Source organism: Pezoporus flaviventris, unplaced genomic scaffold (assembly GCF_033815535.1).
Source record: "Pezoporus flaviventris isolate CSIRO_AGI_PZ_B2104156 unplaced genomic scaffold, CSIRO_AGI_Pfla_v1 ptg000003l, whole genome shotgun sequence".
NCBI lineage: Eukaryota > Metazoa > Chordata > Aves > Psittaciformes > Psittacidae > Pezoporus > Pezoporus flaviventris.
This window is the reverse complement of record NW_026892551.1, coordinates 4,694,955-4,718,723: the sequence shown is the minus strand read 5'-3', so window position 1 is coordinate 4,718,723 and position 23,769 is coordinate 4,694,955. Positions and strand designations below refer to the sequence as shown.

Below are 23,769 nucleotides of genomic sequence, written 5' to 3'. Positions count from 1 at the left end.
AGGATGTATTAAGTAAGCAGTTTCTCAGTCTTGCTCAGCTCATTATTCTGAATTTTTTACTCATCCTTCAGAAACTGAATAGCTTGAGACAAAGCTAAATAATTCTTGACATCTGATTTAGGTTCATCCTTCCTCTAGTCCTTATTAGTGTTACCGTTTCTTGCTTGACAGGGTAAAAAGCAAACTAAATTTTCCCTTAATTCATTCCAAAGCATGTTCACCTTAGAGGAGTTTATCTGAAGTGAATGAGTTGGGAAAATGACTTTTTTCCCTTTCTTCAACAAAGTAAAGCTATGATGTTTATCCTCATGTAGTCTGTCCTCTTAACTTATTTTAAAAGAAGAGAAGAATATGTCAAATTCATCTGAAGGCTTCAGTCAAATAAGGTAATTGCCATCATCTCATAAAAAACTGCTTTCAGGGTCTGATTTTTAATTTACCATTAGTAATTCTTAAACTGTCCATAAAAACACCACTAAGGGGAAAAGAAAAAGGCAAATGAATAATTTTGTAGAACTTACTGCTGGAGTTGTAATTATGTCCTCAGAACATAATTATTTAGAACTTCTGCATTAGCAGATCTTCTGAAAAGGCAGAAATATTATGAATGTGAAGTAATTAACATCAAGCTTTTAACATTTATAACATATAACTTTGGAGACGAGAGAGTTTAATGTGCTTGTTTCTTTTGTGCATCTGGGATGTGAGTAACTTTGCAAAAGACAAAAGAACATCACTGAAGAGTCAAGTCTAAGTAACAAAGCATACATAACATGACCTTATTTAATTATCTTTGAGGTATTCTACAAATTCCTATCAGTTGTCAAAATAATTTATTAAAAATCATTTTTCCTTCTAATATTTCATGCTTCTGCTGAAATATGTTATGCTTGGTGAAAGAGATAGTTTTCCAAAAGATTAGACTCAGAAAAGTGTAAAGATTCTATGTAAACGTAGACTACTTTATGAAAGAAACAACATCCCCTTCCCTTCAGCCTTCCCTTTCCTACAAAATCTACCAAAGAGGTTTTTCTTTGTTAAGTACATCTTGAAACATCCAGTGCCATATAAAAATACTCTGAAATATGTTTCTGAAATGCAAGAACTCCTTCATATTTCAGAAATCTATCACTGGAAGATTAGTTAAAACCAATCATATCACACTTTAACCTTTGACCTTTTTTTGGTGATGGAATGCTTTTTCTTTACAGCTAATCTACAAATGAGACTTGTACTGACCACAGTACATCATGTCTGCCTTATTACTCTGAGCTAATAGTAGTCTGAGGACTCCTTTTGTTCTCAGCTATGCTGTTTATTCTTTTTGCCTAGAGGTCAGTAGCTGCTCAAAACATCAGGAACTGCTGAAAACATGTTCACATTTTCTTTTGAAGCAGCTGCTGATTTTGAGACAAAAGACCTTATATGAAAATCTTTACCAGTGAAGAGCTGTAAAAATACAGTATTCAAGCCTATATTGGAGGAATAAACAAAAGCTTGACAGAATTATTTTGTAAGATTACAGTAGAATGGGACATTTAGAAAAAAAAAAACAAAACACAACAAAACAGAAGTATCTTGTATAGAAATGTAATAATACAAAACAGGGCTGACTGCTGTTTTTATATTGTTTTATATATTAAAAAAAAAAAAAGTAGTGGAAAACAACTGAAAAGTTTAATTTCTACTGCAACCAAATAACTGAAAATGCTTCATGCTTCTTCAGCTTCACACATTGGCTGATTTAAAGCAGTGACGGAAAATATCTTCACAAGAATTTAAATCTATTCCTTCAATGCAAAATTCACCCCATTACTCTGGATCACAGAAAGCTAAAGGTATTACTTACATCTGAAAGGTCAGACTGAATAACACTGGCACAGAACTCCCGGGTCCATAAACTGTCTGGGATGTTGCCTGATATAGGACTGCAGCTTTCAGTTTTGAGATAAGGCTAAAGAGAGGTGAATTCAGCAAAAATTTCTGTGTCTGCCACATGGGACTCAGCTGAAAAACAGGTCTAAGAGACCATGTTCTGATGGCTCTGAAGACGTGGGTCTTCTTCCCCTCTGTGCATGTTTTTAAGGCCACCTTAGTAAAAGTGTCTTCACCCAAGTGGAGCATAATAATCAGTAATCTTTCCCATAACACCCTGAAGGAGTTTGTTTAAAATGTGCTTAGCACATTTGTTCAATCATACCCACTGCAGGAGGGTTCCACATCAGAAGAAGGCATTATTTACCAGGGTTCTGCTATAGCGAAATTAAACAGCACCACAACAGCTATTCCTCCTGAAGTCTGTTGTCTCATATAGGTTGGTTCTGTATGAAAGATGGACTTATGAAATAACCAGAGCAAAGCAATTCTCTTCCTGAAAAGCATCACCCATACTCTGTTTTATACTCTGAAACACGATTCTCTGTCTTTTTACAAGTTTATTTTGATTGATTTGTTATATATCCCTTCAATGGAAAGAAAACTGACAGCCCATGGACTGCAAAATATCTTTATGGTTTTGGGACCTTTTTGTTTTGTTTTGTTTTTTGTTTTTTGTTTTGGCTTTGGTTTTGGATTTTCATTGTTTTTTTGTTTTTTTGTTTTTTTAGAATAATGAAGAATTGCAGGTATGTTAATATTTTTTAATACTTTGATTTTTTATTAAATATATTGACTCAGAGCAGCCCTGCAGAGAAGAACTTGGGGGTGTTGGTTGATGAGAAAATGAACATGAGCTGGCTTCAGGGTACACTCGCAACCCAGAAAGCCAACCATATCCTGGGCTGCATCAAAAGGAGCATGACCAGCAGGTCAAAGGAGGTGATCCTGCTCCTCTACTCTGCTCTCATGAGACTTCACTTGGAGTGTTGTGTACAGTTCTGATGTCCTCAACATAAAAAGGACATGGAGCTGTTGGAATGAGTCCAGAGGACGGCCTCGAGGATGATCAGATGACTGGAGTACCTCCCATAGGAAGACAGGCTGAGAAAATTGGGGCTGTTCATCCTGGAGAAGAGAAGGCTGTGTAGAGACCTCATAGTGGCCTTCTAGTATCTGAAGGGGGCCTACAAGGGTGTCAGAGAGGGACTCTTCATTGGGGACTGTAGTGATAGGAAAAGGGGTAACGGGTTAAAACTTAGGGGAAGTTTAGATTGGCTATAAGGAAAAAATTCTTTACACTAAGGGTAGTGAGGCACTGGAACAGGTTGCCAAAGGAAGTTATGAATGCTCCATCCCTGGCAGTGTTCAAGGCCAGGTTTGATAGAGCCTTGGGTGAGATGGTTTAGTGTGAGGTGTCCCTGCCCATGGCGGGGGATTGGAACTAGATGATCTTAAGGTCCTTTCCAACCCTAACTATTCTATGATTTTATGACTTTTCACCTTAAAGTGTCTTCTTTTGTAGCAACTAGAAAGTTTTTAACTGATCTGAAAAGCATCTTCTTCCAATTTTTTAAAAAATGTTTGAAATGTAATATTACTTTCAAAGAAAACTCAATATTAACACTTAAGATCCATTTTTTCTTTATCAATTAAAATGGAAAAAATAATACATGTGCATTATATATTCCTTATACACACACACACATATATATAAATCCATGATGAAGATTGAAACCTATTGTTTCCATAGATGAAGTCATCCATCATTCCTACTGACTACTCCTGGAGCAGCAGGATTGATTTAAAAAAAACAAAGACAACAAACAAAACCCAAAGAAAACAAACAAACAAAAACCACCAACTCCCCCAGCCAACAGAACCAGCCATGGCATTTACAGTATTGTATTATGCAATTTTGTTCTGGAACTTAAATTAATTTGCTATTATAATAAAGTGCATGACATCTCTTTACACCGCCAGTTCTACCCCTGAGGAGATGTGCAAGAGAATTAGAAGCTGCATGGAAATAAGTTATAGGATTCATGTCAGCCTCACAAGTAGATCATCTGAGGATTACAAAGGGAATCTCATCAAACTTAATTTCTATTCCGCTTTGTTTATCAAAAGTACCAACTAAAATCCCACATTGTACTGTGACTGAAGAAACTTTCTCCTTCTGGACAGCTACATTCCCTGAGACTGTCAGTACTCTCAAAAGATAACAAAAGTATCCTTAAGAATTGAAAGTGAACAATGAGATAAAGAGAGGAAATCCACTAATTTTTAGTGCTGTGTTTTTTTGTCTATCTATCTAATTGCAAAATGAGAAAGACATTTTTCTTCTTGCATTAAGCATCCTACCATCAAGATCAATGTACTATTGAGTAAAATAGTGTGGAATCATAGAATGTCTTGGTTTGCAAGGGACCGTAAAGATCATCTAGTTCAACTCCCCTGCCATGGGCATGTTCCACTGGATCAGGCTGCTCAGAGTCCCATCCAGCCTATCCTCCAGCATCTTCAGGAATATAGTATTCACAACTTCCTAGGCAGTCTGTTCCAATATTCACCAGTCTCACAGTGAAGAATTTCTTGTTAATATCTAATCTTAATCTGCCTTCTTCCAGCTTAAAGTAATTACCCCTTGTCCTATCACTACATGTCCTTGTAAAAAGTCCCTCTCCAGATTTTTTGTAGGGCCACTTAAAGTATTAGAAGGCTGCCCTAAGGTCTCCCCGGAGCCTTCTCTTCTCCAGGCTGAACAGTACTTGATGTTATGGTAAATTCCAGACCAAATCTGAAAACAGTAGTTCACTGTCTTGTCTGGTTTGCTTTTCTTTTATAAAGCTTTGCACATTCATCTTTCTCTAAAGAGCAGGGTATTCGCCATTTCCTCATAAATCTGGGGTTTATCTGAGTTGGTCTCAGCTGCCACTGAAGCTGATAGTTCTTATTAAAATCATCAGCAACACAAAAAAAAAAAAGAAATCTTTACATGTATAGTAATTCCAAATTGTAACTTGAAATTGGAAATTACCTAGGGACCCTCTAATGGGAGCTAGCAATGTTGAATTTCACCTTCAGCCTAGCAGTGGTGGCTAAGCAGACAGTATCTAGCAGTTCCAGTGAGGTGGGGACCAGCACAATTATGTTTGCGTTTTACTTACTACAAAACAAAACTTGGATTTCCTGGTGATCCTAATTCTGATTTAATAATGACTGGGTTAGTATTTAAGTCCATGTTCAGCAGCAAATCCCAGGGTGGTCTGACAAACCCTTTGAAGCAGGCAGCTTTGCTTTACAGCAACTTGCCACCAATGGCAGCTATGTTTTGTGTGGCCCTGCTTAGCTCTCTTGATTCATTTTCTCTGCGAACAGAGTAATTCTGGGCTTATTATTATTCCTTGTGCAGAAGTCTATGTTTTTAATCACACCCAAAAATAACTGCTGAAATAACGTTTGTACATTATAGATAACATGCATTTATAAATAAATATAATAAACGTGTAAATAGTACTGAGATATATAAAAAAGAAATAAACAAATAAATCTGTATTTACTGATGCTGAAAAACAAAACCAAAGGAAAACTATGTTAAACTGCATTAAAGATTTTAGGCAGATAGTATTAGTGTAGCGCATTAATGTAAAAAATTAACATAACATTATCCTAAAAAACAAATCCAGAAAATTTACTGGTTATTTAAACCTGAAAATCCATATGTATGGAGATGCATTTTCAATAGCTATAATTCTACCATGCAGATAGTTTGAGTTCCTCTGATGTCACGAAACAACCATTTAGAATGATGGTTTAACTTAGTTTGCATTTAATCATAACATACAGCTATATTGCCTGAGACAGTTTCACTAGAGTGGAACTGTGAAGAAGATATTCTAAGCATGTTATTTCTTAAAATGACATATTTTTAATATGTCATGTGACATTTCAAATGATGCATTTTAAATTCATAAATAGCAATCTTAACTTCTCAGAAGCTTTTCTTCAGAAATTAACATCCTCAATTTAGGGAAAATGCAAAATGCACAACATAAGCTCATTTATAACAAAGGGACTTATTCAAAGCTGGTATTGACCATTCTTTGACATTTGACATATAATATGCATGAAGATAATATTCCAATCACTAATTTATGGATGAAAAGGAAAGAAGAAGGAAAAAATCAAAGGTTGTTCTAGTAGTGTTAAATCATATGTATTATTCTTACTGAATGTACTGAAAAGTACCTTTAGCTATCTTCCCAGACACTGATAATCAGAAAAAAAATTTGAAGTGATCTTGACTCATCTGAAGGAAAAATATAGTTTTGCTGTAATTTTTTTCAGTCAGTCAGTTCTGCTACTACCTACTTCTAAACAATAACCAAAGCCATATGAGATTCTTCAAAATGAACAAAATGTACTCTTGAATGACTTCCATTAATTATACTAAGCAGAAACCAGGTTGAGAGGGTCAAGAGTCATAATATGTACTCAGAGTGCTCAGTATTCTGGAATAAAATTACTTTGAAAAATCTTTGAAAGATTTCATAAAAGAATGATTATACCACTAGCTGCAAAACTGTGTGTCTTTCCAATATACATATTTTTCCTAACAGATTGTAATAGAGACCTGGGACTCCACAAAATCAATTTAGGACTATTCACAAAAAGCTTACTTTCCCCTTAGCTAAGTAGAATTTTACAGATCTACAAATGTAAACAAACAAACAAAAAAAACAGTCTGAAAATTGCAAAACTTACTCTTTCTAGAAAACACTTCTGTGCATGGATTTTATTTGCCTTATAAGCCCGAACTGAAAATCTTGAGGGGGAAAAAAAGTTTTCTGTTATTTTACTTTACTTTTAATGCACAGAATATAGCTTCCTATTTACAAAACAGAATGAATACACTAAGTCATCTGGAAAGCCTGGGTTTCACTGTTTACTTTGGTGTATTTGGAGTTTGTGTGAGGGTATGGAGACAAGGGGAAAAAGCGCTCTACACATGGATTACAAAGCAAACTCACAGCCAGATGGCTGTGCCTGCCACCTGTATCTAAGCACATGGCAGAGCAAAAAAGCTGGGTCTTAATTTTAGCAATGAGATAAGTAGAAAAAAAAGGAATTGTATACTTTTAGTATTTAACCATGTTTAATTGCACACATTATTTTTGCATCATGGACATCTGCTTAAAGTTTTGAATGACTTGCATGAAATATTTTATATACAAACCAATTCTATATACCGACAGATATATGTTGTTAACACCACTGAATAACTGGCAGTTAAAATGTTATCAATCTGTTTACATTTATAAAATGCCAGTGCACAAAATAGATTTTGGCTCCATTTGCTTATCTTTGTGGGACATTATCAGCCATGCAGAACCATATGTCACCACAAATAATCAGAAATTATCAGCTTGTTAGTCTTCTACTTCAGTATTGAGGAGGAAAAAAAAAAAAGAAATGCTCAAAGAACAAAATTGGAAAACCTCAGGAGCCTACAAAGAAAAACCTATTTTCTGTACATTAAATGAATATATTTAAAACTCCAAATTACTTGGGTCACTCACCAGTTTTAAGCAGAAATGTTGAGATTTGTATTTGAGGCAGGCTCAAGCAGTTGTTGAATTGCTGACCTACTTAGGACCACATTTGGACCTCCTAGGTTTGAACTGAAGAACTAAGCACCTAAGCAACTGCTTTGTCCATATAATTTTTTTTTCTCCTCATATTAGAGACTGTCCACAGATTGCTTCCCATAGAGGTAAAACTGTGCCTAATCCAGATAAAACTAGAGCAGTTATGTAGTTAAATAACTCAAAGAGCTGCCCCAATAAGCAGTTTGGACAGCATAGTCACTACACATTTAAAAATGTAATTCAACTTCAAATTCAGACCCCTAAATATAGATATCTCTAAAGGAATTCTCTACATATGACTTAGCCATCTAAACATCTAAACTTTCATTAGATGCAGTGAAGGTTTGTGGAGATGCCAAGATCCCTCTGTACTTGATTAAAGCAAATAATCCCTAGCCATTAGAAGACATCCACCTGTAGAAAGTTTTAGGTCTTAATTTAGGAAGCCCTTCAGTGGCATCAAGGGTTGTAATTTCAAAGAATTAGCTTGTAAAGATAAAAAACTGACTGATTAGCTCATAGTCTCAGCAAGTCAGGGTATTTTGTTGTGGCAGCAAATGCATTCATGCAGGACATGCATGAGAAGATCTGGACAGTCTTTATGTTTTGGTTTGTTTGGTTTTTTTTTACCCAGACAGGCTGATATAGAATATGCTTCATTTGAAGAACATTAAAGAGGTATTTCTCCACTGTAAGCTTGATTTGTAGATATTTGTCTTTTAAATTGCTAATTAAAAAGAAAGACTCTAATTAAAAAATGTGTTCCTAAACATCTTTAACTTCCAGATATATAGTATGAGCAAAACTCAGCCCTGGGGTAATACTGCAGTACGTTAAAACTAAAAGAAAGAAAATATTTAGCTATACAAATCACAGTTTCAGTACTGAAAAGTGTTTATTTTTCTTTTCGCAAAATAGCATTTCACCATTTCACTGGAAGAATCTGCGTTGCATCAGAGAACATTGTAATCTCAGAGGTTTTTTTTGTTATTTTTTTTGGGTTTTTTGTATGTGTATATTTTACCTGTGAGTTTTTTAAATTAGGACTTTAATTACTTAGGGTTCTTTTTTTTTTTTTTTTTTCCACTCATTTAAACAAACAAACAAACCAGAAAAATAGCCCCAAGCTGAAACAACTGATAAATGAAATGTACTCCTAGAATGTTTTAGTGAAAAGTGTATGGCATACAGCTGAGCTGGAAGGAACGTGAATTTTAAACAAGAGCAATATTGAATTAGTAAGGCAGGAAGAGTTTTCTTCCATAGATCCTGAGACAAAGATCTACCACTTATCGAGCCTGACTGTGTGAAGAAACAAGTAATTTCACCTCAGAGGTAGCATATCTTCAAAATTTAGTGTGACTCCCTGACTTTAAAATTGTGAAGTCCTCACATGAGATCCTTATGATCCTGTTTGCCAGAACTCGGGCTCAGACATTAAAAGAATGACAGAAGTAAAATTTTAAAATTTCATCAAAACTGGACCAATGAAATTATTCAGCTTGATACTGTCTTTGAATTTCATCTACATTTCTGTTATCTTGTTTTATTTGCTTCATAGCATTCGTAATGTTAATGTTATCATTATCGTTAATGTAACATGTTTAGGGGGGTTGTTAACACTTCCATTCTCTGTCCTGAATCTGAAAATAAGTTTCTGGTGTGCCTTTGTGAAGACAGAGGATTTTCAAGAGATTTATTTTTTGGATCAGAGAGCTTTAAAAAGAAGCCTGTGCTATATGTGTTGCAGTGAGTGAGATTTTGTGCAGCTGAATTAGAATTAAGCTTCATGAGAGCTCAGCCATTGAGGCCTGCAAAGGTTCTCTGGAGAACACTTAAAGAAAAATTATTTTCCTCAAATCATATATGGGGGGGGTTTATGGCTGAATGTTGAGAGTCTTGATTTTATTTCCTATGGAAATCAGGGTCAATGTGAATGCTTCTTTTTTTAGTGTATTTGGAATGTGACAGGCCCTGGAAGGTAGTTTCTCAATGTCTGCTAAATCCCTGCAGGGGATACTGTAGAAGCCAAAGGAAAGACAAAATCATTGAAATAAAAGTAAATTTGATTTTTCTGCATATTTTTATGCTTCTTAAAAATAAATCACTCTTTATTTTTCCTTTTTATAGCTATATGAGAGACATACAGCATATTTCATGTTTAATTTCTTGCTGACTTTGTTCCCTTCAAACAAATGGCACTTTGCTTTCAAATGATTTAAACATGATTATTTCCATACATTTTCACCCCATCTATGGTCTGAATTTAAAATTATTATTCTCCACTAATATTAAGAATATCTCAGGTGTGATTGTACCCTTTTGATGAAGTTGCTCTTGAGCCTAAGATTGTCAAATATGCTGCTGTTTGCTGCTGTGACTTTGGACAGTGACTCGACTTTGAAGTTCTTTGCCCGGAGGAAGGATTTCACCATAGTGTCTTTGTATATTCAACAAGAAGAAAAATCTTTATAGGATCAGCAAAGAGGGAGGAAGAAGTAAGAAAGCTGTCAAACGTATGAAATTATTGCAAACGGAAATAATTGCCTTTTGATTTTTCTATGAATTGTCTTGTTCTAGTCTGTTATTACAAGAGTTGAACATCCTATAATAATGATTTGAGTTTTATAATAATGCAAAATATATACCATACAGAATAATGCCTAAAAGCTTGTGTCCTCATACAATGATTTTATTCTTAGATCAGGTGGGAGGCTACAAGCTGAAGAAAGTAGATATAATATAGTGAGGGAAGAAATAGATAATAGATATAGTAAATAAAGGAATTAAAGGTTGGGGGGGGCTGGTAAATAAATTATTCTTTCCATTTTTTTCTTTTTTTTTTTCATGTCAGAGTTTACCTTTTAGAAATGTCAGTACAATAATAACTTTAAAGCAACTTCTACTGATGAAGTGATAACCATGTATCTGTTTAATAAACAGCCTTGCTGAAAAAAAGATCTCTGGTTTCATACCTAATTTTGGTCAGAATTCTTGTTTCAAAAACATTTAAGTAATGTTATGATAACTGTAATATGATCATAATAAACATTTGCTTACATTAAGATTCCTCAAAAAAGATAAAGCAACAGCATCTAAAGTGAAATTTAGGTCTGCATTAGTGTGTTTGCTGCAGAAGTTTTAGTACCTCATTGTTTTGAATTTACCCATCAGAACAGTACTGTAACTAGGAACCCAGATTAGGATCTCTTGATCAGTTATGCATAGTGTTTATGAAAATTCTTTTTGTGGGAATCCCTAGATGTGACTGTATGATACTTCAACTGTGAAAATTTAATGCAATGGTATCCATATCCTTTATTATGCAAATATTGAATAAATCCCTCAGAGTTACAAAGGTTTATAGTTGTATTCAGCTTTTATGATGTAGTTGACTATGTGAGAGGGATGGCAATGAAGCATGCAATCCTAAACGAAAGAACTTCAATGAGATAATTACAGATTATTCAGCATAGTATCTTTTCACACTGCTTTTTCACTCATGAGTTTTCCAATAGTAGGCTTTAAAAGACATAATGTATTTCTTCGACATAGCTAGATTATTAAACTCACACCTTAGTAGAAACAATAACATAATATGGGCCATTTTTACCTCCATAATAAAAATTTAAAACAAAAGTGAAGAATTGTAATACATGCTTATAAAGTTGGTTTTGGCAGTCGGTCAGTAGATCTTGTATTTGTTTGTTTTCAATTTATGTAGACACTTGTAAGTAACTTCTTTTAGCATAGATACAAACCCAACCTAGTTATTACTAATGTACTTGTTTACTACACAGATTTTTTTTGTGATTATGTTATTAAAATAGCATTGATCATATCCTGTTCAAAAGTTGTGCTAATAATATTCAGCAAACTGAATTTCTAATCATTAAGAGTAAAAGCAGCATCATTGTTCCTGTCTACAGCCTACGAGTGAAGGTGTATGTTACTGATCTCCTTCAGCAAATTCACTGAACACAGGAAATTAATCTCCACCCAAGAAAGTCTTATTCCAAGCAGATTTTAGTTCCTGTGTGGACAAGCCAGTACTTTCCTTGTGTATTTCTGATGCTTTAGGAACTTCTTCCATCTTTGGACTTTCAGCTAGGAAAAAAAAAAAAAAGGAAGAATATCTTTTTCTGTCATGATTTCTTCCATTAAATTACTTAAAATGTTGGCTCAAGCTATGGAGTGAGAATTCAGTCAAGTAATGTATACAGGTATTTATAATTTGAATGAATAACTGGCTGAATTTCCAGTTCACTATTCAAGTGTACCGAAGGTAAACGTGCCAGTTGATAACATTTGGTAGTGCAGGGTGTCAAAGTGTCACCTAGAAAACAAGCAGTGCTGTTGATTTTAAAATAGAAGTTTAACAGTTTAAAAGAAGACCATAAAAAGGCCTATTCTTTTCTTGACAACAGTTCAGAGAGCTTCCTCCAGGCCTGAAACATTAATTGTGTCTCCCACTTTTATATAATTGTCAGAATTAAAATTTTCCTCCTTTTTAATTTAAGAAGTAAAAACAGTTTAAATACCACATCAGAAGAAATGCTCCACTCAGGGACACAATGAACTGTACATTCTGTCTTGGGTACATTAAAGATAACTAAAAAAAGACTAACAGTGATAAAGGATATGAGTTTCTGTCTATGCAACTGACTTCCAAGGGTGATCTTTGAAACTAAAGTTAAAAGTATAAAACATATATGTCGTGGTTTAAACCCAGTCAGGTAACTCGTTTGCTCACTTCCCCCCTTTCTTGCCCTCCCCCTGCTCTCGGAGGGACGGAGAGGAGAATCGAAAAGAATGCAACTCCCACGGGTTGAGATAAGAACAGTTTAGTAACTAGGGTATAACACAAATCACTACTGCTACCACCAAGAATAACAATGATAAAGGAAATAACAAGGGAAGAGAATACAACACCTCAGCACCAGCCGACTGATAACTTGCCCCCCTCAGCCCGACCAAGCACCGACCGATACCTCCTCCAACCCTGCAGTCTCCCAGTCCTTCCGGCTAACTCCCAGTTACCTCCTGGGCATGACGTGCTGTGGTATGGAATACCTCTTTGGTCAGTTTGGGTGAGGTGTCCTGTCTCTGCTTCCTCCTGGCTTCCCCTCCTCCCTGGCAGAGCATGAGGCTCACAAAGTCCTTGGCCAAACCAAAACATCGCTATCAGTTCTGTTCCCAGGCCAAAAGTCAAAACACAGCACTGCACCAGCTACCAAGAAGGAGAAAAATGACTGCTACTGCTGAACCCAGGACAATATATCATAAATTATTTTGGGGGGGATGTCTGAGAAATTATGAGGTTTTGCTGTACAGTGAGACCAAAACGAAACAAGTCTCAACTGGTCTGTATTTGTTAGCTGTGTAGTTCAGAGATGTTCGTTCTCTACAAGTACCTGAAAGGAAGATGGAGTGAGGAGATGGCTGGTCTCTTCTCCCAGGTAACAAGTGATAGGACGAGAAGAAACAGGCTCAAGAATCCACAGCTTCTCTGAGCAACCTCTTCCCAGGTGGCAACGGCAACCTCTCTCACCACCTTCACAAATTCCTGTCTCCTCCTGTAGGGATAAGTAAATATCAAGCACAAGTCTAATGCTGGCAAGAGAGTATTGGACACAAATTTCAGGAAAAAAAAAAAAAGTGGATTCAGAAAGGGAAGGCAGATTTTTTCGTTACATAGTTTTATTACTTAGATAAAGAAAAACTGCTTATTATGCTACACTGTGCCGAGAGAACAATGCAATTTCACTCAAAAAATTAGCCAAAATATGTGCTATAGAACTGTAAATTCAGTAGATTTTCCATTAATTATTTAAAGCTGTTGGATTAAATAATACAAAGTAAATGTTGAAGTTCCTATCAAACTCTAGTGTCAAAACTGTGCTCAAATGTGACTTTGCTGCTTTAAGAGTGTTTTCATAAAAAAAAAAAATTCTTTCCAGATAAAAAGAAATTTCAGCTATGATGTGTAATTAAATTTTAAAATTTATTGATGGAAAGAGTTTTTCTGTTCTAAATCAGTCTTGCTTATTCTAAATATAGTTTATACAGTTCAATGTTTTGAAACATTCCAAGCAAAGGAAATAAACCAGTTCAAATACATATGCCTTGAAATGACTTCAGAGGCTTAGCTAATAGAAGTAAAAATTTCCATGATATAAGCATGCATTTGCCATCCAAATGAATGCCTCATTAGAAAATAAAAACACATGTTGGAGCAGTCTGCAATACAATTTCTTTATCACAAAACATTTGATTATGCCAACCATGTAATCATATCTTGATCCTTCCTACACCAAGTCAGATGTGTTACTGTGTTCATGTATTTATTGACTGCAACAGAAATATTCTGCATGCAAAAAATAACCCTGTGGTTATATTTGTGCAAGACCAGGTTTGCTATAGAGGTTAACAGTGAAGATTCAGACAGCAAAACATAAACAGAACAATTCAGGAGTCATACCATAAGCGACAGGAAGTATAAGTTAATGCATGTGATGTTAAGTTAAAAGATTCCCAGAGTTTCACTGTGAAGATTCCAGATACTTTGTAAGTTAATAGAAAACCAGGTGCACTAGTTACAGTAGTCCTCAAACAACTCATCTGAAGATACAAAAAGTAGCAGTGAAATACTAACTCATGTATTTTTAGGACTGACAAAAAAAGAAAAAAACAGATGATGTGCATATCTGCTACTGATCCTCAGGGTAAGAGAGTTACAAGAAAAAAAATTCAACAATATACATTGCAAAGTGCAGGGAATGGTGGTTTCTGTGCTGCACAGAGAAATAATAAATCCTGGAATAAATAAGAGACTTCTATAAATCTTATAAAAAAACAACCTCAAAACACTAGGTTATTTGGAGGGCAGTGTAATTTCCCAGAAATCAGAAAAATCATAAGAGAAACAATTCTGATAAATTCTGTAGAAACTGGAAAGAAGCATTAATATTTGCAACATTTAAAATCGATGTAAAAATATTTTAAATATAATCCTAGAATGCTTAAATTTCTTTCCACCATTTAGAATCATAGAATAGTTAGGGTTGGAAAGGACCTTAAGATCATCTAGTTCCAATCCTCCGCCATGGGCAGGGACACCTTGCACTAAACCATGTCACCCAAGGCTCTATCAAACCTGGCCTTGAGCACTGCCAGGGGTGAGGCATTCACAACTTCCCTGGGCAACACATTCCAGTGCCTCACCACCCTAACAGTAAAGAACTTCTTCCTTATATCCAATCTAAACTTCCCCTGTTTAAGCTTTAACCTGTTACCCCTTGTCCTGTCACTACAGTCCCTAATGAAGAGTCCCTCTCTGACACCCTTGTAGGCCCCCTTCAGATACTGGAAGGCTGCTATGATGCAACCCAAGATACGGTTGGCTTTCTGGGCTGCGAGCACACACTGAAGCCAGCTCATGTTCATTTTCTCATCGACCAACACTCACAAGTCCTTCTCCACAGGGCTACTCTGACTCTCTTCTCTGCCCAACCTGTAGCTGTGCCTGGTAGTTTAAAATTTAAAACAAACATAGGTTTGTTTAAATCAGCACCATGTGTAAGAAATAAGGTAGTAACAGGGCACAAATTTGAAACGGATGACTGCAGAGATAATAGTGCTATATGTTGAAGATGATTTATTACTCAGATTTAAGATAGTGTGAAATAGAGAACTTTTTTTAATGTGAGTAATCTATACAGGTAATCTACGAATTAATGGAATGAAAAATAAGTGTTTTAACATTTAAAAAAGAAGACATTTTAAAATTTACAGCCATTTCTAAATCTAAGAATTAGAAATGCAGATCCTATTAAAAATTCATTTTAGGATCTGATTCTATTACTTTTCTGTGTTTCCATTTCAGTTAAATAAAAATATGGTTGTTTAAAGCTCTTTATCAGCATCATACTAAGGTGTGTACTCTGTATTATAATTTCTTTATTTCTGTGGATGTGTCTGCATCTGTATCATATGGAGTTGTTTCCTGCCTTTCTAATGAAAATGGCATCTGCTGCAGTCAGAAAATCACCTGTACATAGGTACTAGCACTAAAGACTCATTTGTTTCACTTTTTAAATTCATTTAATTTTATTTACCAAACATACATGAATGTTTTGTGCGATTTGGAAATAATAACAAAAAATAAAAATCTTCATTTTCATTTACTTTAAAGTGTTTTTTAGATAAACTTTGAATGATTCTTGAAATGCCATCTAAGAAAACAACTTTTTAAAGTCAAACCTAAAGAGACTCATTTTATCTCTAAAAAAACTTTAACTGTACATGGAAGCCATCTGTGTTTTGACACAGATATTAAAGTACATTTTCTTGTACTGTTTGTTCAATCATCTGTGAGCAGTTTTTCTGCTTAAGCTGCTTTGGATAATGGAGTGAGGTACTTTTAAAGTTCACAATAAACTGATTTATCCATTTCAGCAGAACCAGCTAGTAATGTGACTTTTATTCTAATAGCGAAATAAATATTAAATTTACTAACTAAATAATTGTAAAATTACTTGAAATTTAAATATGATACATATTTTCTTCCCTCTTGCCTTCCAGCATTCCTTTCTTAAAGACTTTCTGCCTGCCTTTCTTCTTGCCTTCCTGCCTTCCTTCCTTTCTTCTTGCCTGCCTGCCTGCCTGACTTCTCTGAGCTTTCAATTATATCTGCTGTAGTGAAAGATCTCACAATGAAACTTCTATTTTTCAGGCAGCCAAATTAAGTGCTATTTCTCTATTCAGTTATACTTCTTCATCAGTATCATAATTGTTGTGTTTTGGGGTTGGATTTTTCTTTTTTTGGTTGGTTTTATTTTTTTTTTTTTTAATGGAAAATCTCATATTCCTTATTGTATTTCTTTACATCCCTTTCCACAGCATGGTTGAAGCTGGAAGGTGCATCTCAAGGTACATGGTCCAACCCCCCTGCTCAGGCAGGGCAATGAAGAACTGGTTGACCAGGATCATGTCCAGATGGCTTTTGAAGATTCCCAGGAATGGTGACACCAACCTCTGGGCAAACACTTCCCAGTCTTCGACCACTGCCACATTTAAAAAGGTCATTCTCTTATGTTTAAATGGAATTACATCTTGCATATTACTTCTTGTTTGGTCAGTGGGCACAAGTGAGAAGAATATGTTTTCATCATTACTCCTCATCAGGAATTTATACACACTTATACCTCCCTGAGCCTTCTCCAGGCTGAACAGTGCCAGCACTTTCAGCACCTCCTCATATGTCAGATACTCCAGTCCCCTAATCATCTTCATGGTCCTTTATTGAACTCTCTCCAACATGTGCAGGTCTCCCCTATATTGGTAAGCCTGGCATGGACCAAAACCATCTGAATATGGTCTCAGCATTGCTGAGAAAAGGGAAGGGTCACCTCCCTTGCCCTGAAGAAAATACTTTTTCTAATGCAGCCCTAGCAGTTATTTGCTGTCTTTGAGGTGAGCACACATTGCTTGCTCATGTGATATTTTCAAGCTATTGCTTCAGATTTGATTATTTTTTTCTTTCTCCTATACCAGATTTTGGTTTGTTGGTTTTGTTGTTTTTGGTTGTTTTTTTTTTTTTTTTCCCTGGGTTTTATACAAGATATAATGGTTAAATATATATTTTCTCAATATTCTGAACATACTCATTTTTTCTATTATTTGTAATATTTCAATTTGTCATCACTATAATGAAAGGAATAAAATTCAGGAACAATATAGATCATCACAGAGAACTGAATTAAAGCACTTGTTTTGGCATGTCACTTTACCTATGCATTTCTACCACTTTAGTGTTATTAGTGTTTCTATTTCTATTATGAGGAATTTCTGTAAGAGCTTGTTTGGTGGCGCTGAGTAATGCATAAACCTTTTTTAATATGCTTTCTGTTGTACTTTGGCTACTATGCACCTTTGTTTTATCAAAATCAACTGTGTTTATGCATGTGTAGTTATAGTCGATTGCATTATACTCAAGATAGGCATGTCTTCTTTATTCCCTGTCTGGAGTCATGTTACACAGATTAAAATAAGCGTTTATACAGAAATAGGGGACTGATTTCTCTGAGTATGGAAAGAAGAAGAGGAAAAAAGGAAGTATTTCCTTAAGTTTATATAAACTTAGAAAATCTAGTCTATGAGATACCAAAGACTGCTTTGTTCCTTTATTTTGGAAGACCATGTTATAAGGGGCATAAAAATGGACTAATATTTTTCTTGCTTGTAGTAGAATCTGCTTTCTTTAATAAGAAATTATTAATAATTATGTAACTGTCGTGTGAAATATAAAGGTTGTTTCAAGACACTTTATGCTTAAAAGGAGTCACATTAAGGTTTTTTTTAAAGATTTTTTGATAATCCTATACACACAGATATGGGTTCTCTTTCACCTTCACATCAGCTTTAATAAGAATACTGTAATCTTCTGGGCATAAAAGAAGAGCAGAATCTGGAAATGAATATATTTTTTTTTTCTTATTTTTTTTCTTATTAATTATATAATGACTGCTAAGGGGCTTTTTTTCTATTTTTAAGCAAAAATTAATCTGTAACATCTGTGGGAACCAATGTACTGCGTCATTGGAAGCAAACTCTGCAGTCACAATAAAAATGTACCTCATTTTGTTTGTTATTTGTTCTAGGAAGTCAGGGGGCTTATATATTCTGTTAATTTATTTTACTTACCACTATAGTATTCATGCCGTTATGTTGTGGTATTTACCAGAAAATTCATGAGTTGAAAAACAAATGACAAAAACCCTTGTATATTAAATCCTTATGTAAAGTTGATGTTGTTTTTTTTTTTTTCTCTTCAGCTTTGTTTAGTTGTTATAGTACAGGGAGTCATACTAAAGGAGAAATGAAAAAAGACACGAAGAGAAAGACTCTTAGCCATCAGCAAGAAATAAATCCTGCAAAACACACTCAGTATTTAAACAAAGACAGTGATTTTATTTTTGCAGGAGAAGAAACTGTTCACATTACTCATATAAATGGGATCTTACGGGAAGCACCCAAGTCCATGCCTTTAATAATACAGCACACAGGGCTCAGGAGCATCCAACTCCATATACTACTGCCCTGTTAGAAGGCCCTCAAGCCTGTTTTGTCTTAAGGTTTATAACGTTTTCCCTAACAGTGTTTCTGGATTCGATCTGGGACTCCAGGGACTATTCAACATAGGCACTTCTCATGCAGCAACTGTATGACTAAAGGAAAATGCATCCCAGAGTAGACACAGGCCACACTGTTGAGCCACCTTTAATGCTCGTGAATACACGCGGTCGTATTTAATTTACTAGTATAGACATAGTCAGATATTTTCTAGCACAGTTTTCCAGGAAATATTTGTTTTCTTTTTATTGAGATATTTCAGCTTAAAAATGACAGTTTAATTTAGGAAAGATTTAACATTCAAGGAAGCCAAATAATTGCGAGTGGTGTGGATTTAGTCAAGCTTCCCATTACTATTTAAAGGAGATTAGTTCAAATAGGTTTTTCTATTACATTTAAACTAATGGCATTGTGCATTAAAAATTATTTCAGGAGGAATTATTAGCAGAATGACTGCCAGCTGCAATCACCAAGCAAGTTGCATTAGTACTATCTTCAGATAGTTTGCTCAGTTTTTTGTGGGATGATCCTTGACAGGTGTTTGTGGGGTGTTTTTTCCCTCCTTGAAGCTGTAACAGTGTTCATTCAATTAGAGTTCCACCATATAAACCAGATTCTACCAAGATCTCAATATATTTCACGAATATGACATAAGCTTGTATTATCTGGCTGCAACAAACTGCTGATTCAAAGAACTTTTAAGCTATGTGATTTAGGATTGTGCTCCTGCCTGTCAGAAACACAGAAGCTGTGTACGCTGGGTACCTTGGTGTTTGATTTACGCCCCTACTGTTATCTCAAAATATATGTGCATAATATTCTCTCTTTCTTTCTCTTTTAGGAAAAGATACGCTAAAACTGAAGTCTTCCTTGTTTATTTTTAAAATAATAAAAAAAAAACAGCAAATGGACATTTTTCAGAGGAAAAAATATCAACTTTCTAGAACTTTCTCTAACAACAGAAAGAAGTTTAAGAAATGTGGAGCAAGGAATAAAAAGCTTACTTACTAGCCCTTTATAATGTGATAATTCGAATCATACTGTGGCCTGTTTTCACCACCTGTTTCAGCTCTGGAACACTGGTCACAATTTGAAGTCGTAGTCAAAAGAGCAAGATATGTATCTCCATATAAAAATAGTCTGAGCTATTTCCAAAATATTCAGGAGTGTGAAACATGTTAAGGATGATAATGATTCATACTGAAAAAAAATCATGATTGCAACTCTACAAGTTGATATGAAGGCTGGGAACTGACAAAGACTTGTTCAACAACTGAGACAAAGTGAGGAAGGTTCACATGGTATAACATGGTAAACAGTCCATAAAGCAAGGAGGAACACAAGATATTATGAAGAAAGTTGTGGTGCAGGTTTTTTTTTTTGATTGTTTGTTTGGCTTTTGTGTTGTTGGTTGTTGGTTTTTTTCTGATAGGCATTTCTATTGACTGTTGTACAATGGGAAATTTTTCCCAATTTCTGTAGGAACAGAATTGTTGTTTTCATTGTTGATCAGTCACCACCACAGGAAGGTTATGATTCAAAATGTCTAGTAAATGAAATTGAAACAAGTACTCGATACAAACACCTGACATCAGAGAGCACAGCAGAATTTCTACAAAAAATTCTCAGAGTAAATGCAAGAAAAGCAAAGTGCAAAGTTCAAGGATATTGGGTTTAAGTTGTGAGTTTTATTTATAAAACTGGTAGGATGAAAAAGGAATTATGCAAAAGCACCAGTTTGCATCTATGCACAATTGTGTTCTTAGAAATATATAAGAATATATGATTATAAATGTGTAATTAAATTATTGTAGTTTGTATTTGTAATCATATCAGTCATATGTAATTAACTACTATATTTGCTTGCAGAGTCAAACAGATAGTGTGATTATTTTTTTTATTCTTTTAGTATCCAAACTGGCTTTTTTCAATACAGTTAGATTGAGATCACTTGATAAAATTGAGAGTATGGTGAAAATGGGAATTGTATTTTCAAAGATAGCTGTAAAAGCATTTAAAACAGTGAAGAATTGGAAAAAAAAATATAGCAAACACTGATTTTGTTATTGTGTGGAAAAAAGAGTACTTTCTTTTCTTTCAGGGTGGATATTGTGACATTTTTATCCAGATAGTTTTATAAATTACTCACTTTCAAATTGCTTTCCATCACCCTGGTTGTCTGGCCTTCAAAAGATATTTGGAAATACATATACATGAAAGAACATGTTTATGGGGGTGTGTATAGGTATTAAGTATGAATCAAGAAAGACAAAAAGGACAGACACTGCTTTCTCATGTAGTTCATCACTTCAAAGTAGTTAAGCAATTTTTATATGGTAAAAAGCTTTATAATAGCACATGAAAGTGGAAGCACAAAGGTAATATGCAGAAAGGGAAACATGAAGAGTAATAGTATACAAAGGCCAAATGGAAACTGGTAAAATATTTTAAAAAAGCCCCAAAGGAATTAAAACAAAACAAAACAAAACAAAACAAAAAAACAAATCCACACCAGAAATACAATATATAAAATGTCACTTTATTCATACTTTGAATTTAAAATGCTAAAATATTTGTTTGGGGGAAAGAGGAAAGAGAAGGAAACATAAGTGAGTTGGCTCTCAGCTAGAAATATGTCTTTCATCTATCACATTTTGCAAATATAATTCTTGATAGAAAATAAAACATTTTCATCCCATTTAATTTCACAATTTTTCTTCTTTGGTTTTGGATGTTTCACATACTAATTTCTCATTTTTGGAAGGTATTTATCTCTTTTTTTTTTTTTTTTTAACCTCTCTTCCTATCACTCAGAATATATTGCCATCACCATACTTATTTCTATTATCAAGGTTTAAATATTCATAATCATATGTGAACATTGGTACATCAGTGCTGTCAAAACCAGTAGAAATGTTACGACTTGATCTGAAAGTGAGTAGAAAAGTAATTCAGGGTAATCAGAAAGGGAAGACTAAATTTATGAATTTTTAATCTTGTCTAAATATGAATTCCATACTTGAAAATATTCTATACTGTTCTAGAGAACAAAGGCGCAAAAATGGCATTTATTGTAATTTTTAAAGGCCTTCTATTCCTTTTGGTACCTTTCACATAATATTTTATTTTACAGGGCATTTACGGTTGAATTTATGAAAGAGGACACAATCAGTTCCCAGACTTTTAGCAGGAAAAAATGGCAGTATTTTATTTTTTCCTCTTTTTTCACAAACTCTAATCACCTTATTTTTTTTTTTTTCACTTTGGACATGGTTTTGCACATTTGATGAACACATGTAGCATTTCCAGTCTCATGTAGTATTATATTATAATCATAGATTCATCACCTGGGTTTCCTTCATTCCAGTTCAGCAAAATAAATCTTAATTCCTTCTCCCTGATAATTACGATACCTTCTTAACAAAGCTAAGAAATTGTTCAAGGAAGTTTTAAGATTAGAGCATATTGAGCTCATTATACATGTTAAAGAATGTAAGATATTCTCTGTGAATATTTTCTTGACCTTTTTGACACTATTATTTGGTTGATTATACAGAATTGCTGACAACATTTCTTTCAGGTAAATTGTACCATGGAACTTCAAGAATGTGGATAACCTGGGAACATTAATTAATAAACAAAGAAGCAAATTCACTATCTGGAAACAATCATCAGCTCCCAGAAGGAAAACATAAACCAGTAAGTCTTTCTTCAAAAGTTCAAAGAGCTTTTAATACTAAAAACTGAGGGGAGATAGGCACAATAAAATTGAATTTCCTGCCATGGATGATGATAATATCTATATATGAGCTGGTTACCCATAGTCTTCCCTTATCCCAAATGGAGATTGGACCTTTGGGTATGACATATCTAGTCCCAGTGTTAACATCTAAAATAAGGCAGAGAAATTGTAATCTTCAAATGCTCATTTGTCTCCACTTTCTGTAGAGGAAAACTAGGGGTAACTAGTGAAACTGTGATAGACACATCCCTATTATAGATACTATAATTTTGTACTGATCACAGGTTTTCACAGAAGCCTTTGGCTCTGTTTAAGCTTACTTCGATGTAATGAGTTATGTGTTTTATAAATAACAGATGCAGTACTTTGACCAGTTCAGTAAAAAAGTGCTATGTTCTGGAAGTCTCATCTCAAAGATTCCACTTACTTAGAAAATATTTGTTGTCAGACAGAGATCAGTGGAGATCATTCTATGCTATCACAGTTTTCACTGAGGGAGAAAAAAAAAACAACAAAACAACCAAATTCAAAAAGGAGGCACAAAAAGCTTGTATGTTTCATATTTTCAGATTAGGACCATGACAATCATACTGCTCCATATAATGGAATTGAAGATTGAACATATTTAGCAAGTAGTTTTACCGGCTAGTCAGTGGCAAGTAAACGGCCTTTGTGAGGCTGTTTCAAGGGGGTACGGTTTTTGTTTTTGTTTAATCCAAGAGAAATGTAGAAAAATGTAGTATTAACCATTGTGATGGAGTAAACTAGAAGGGAAAAGTAGATGAGCTTGGAAAACTAATATGAAAAGAAGGGTAAGTAAAGACTTTATGATGAATATGATCATTGTTCAATCTTGGAAGAAAGGAAGAGAGATGGAAACAATAAGAATATAGAGATTGTTGTATTAGAGAAAAGGATTTATACAAGTAAACCAGTTATGTGAACTGGAACAACTACATGCAAGTGTGCATCTGAAGTCATTATATCAGACTTCTTTAATCTAGCAAGCCAGAGTGAAACTACAATGAAAAAATGCTATTTGTAAGGATGTAGAATTTAACTATATTTGGATTAAAACAGTGAAATAGATATCCAGTATTATAACACAACAATATCTAGAAGATAAGTGAGCAAAAATAAGTATTCAGATGATGTTTTAATTAATGAATTGCCACATAATATGTTGTCATGGTTTAAGCCCAGGTGGTAACTCAGAACCACGCAGCCATTTGCTCACCCCTGTCCCTTCCCCCCTTCTCTGTAAGTAAGAGTAAGCATTACTTAGCAACAACTAAAACATTGGTGTTTTATCAGCATTGTTCTGTGGCTAAAGCCAAAACACAGTCCTGCTGTTATGCAAATTAATTC

At 34.5% G+C, this 23,769-nt stretch overlaps 1 protein-coding gene across 2 annotated transcripts in view; it reads right to left on the bottom strand.

Moving 5' to 3' along the window:
* The window catches only part of LOC133265055 (uncharacterized), a 947,336-nt gene that overhangs the window by 366,222 nt on the left and 557,345 nt on the right, over positions 1-23,769 (bottom strand). The gene's annotated exons all lie outside the window — the stretch shown is intronic.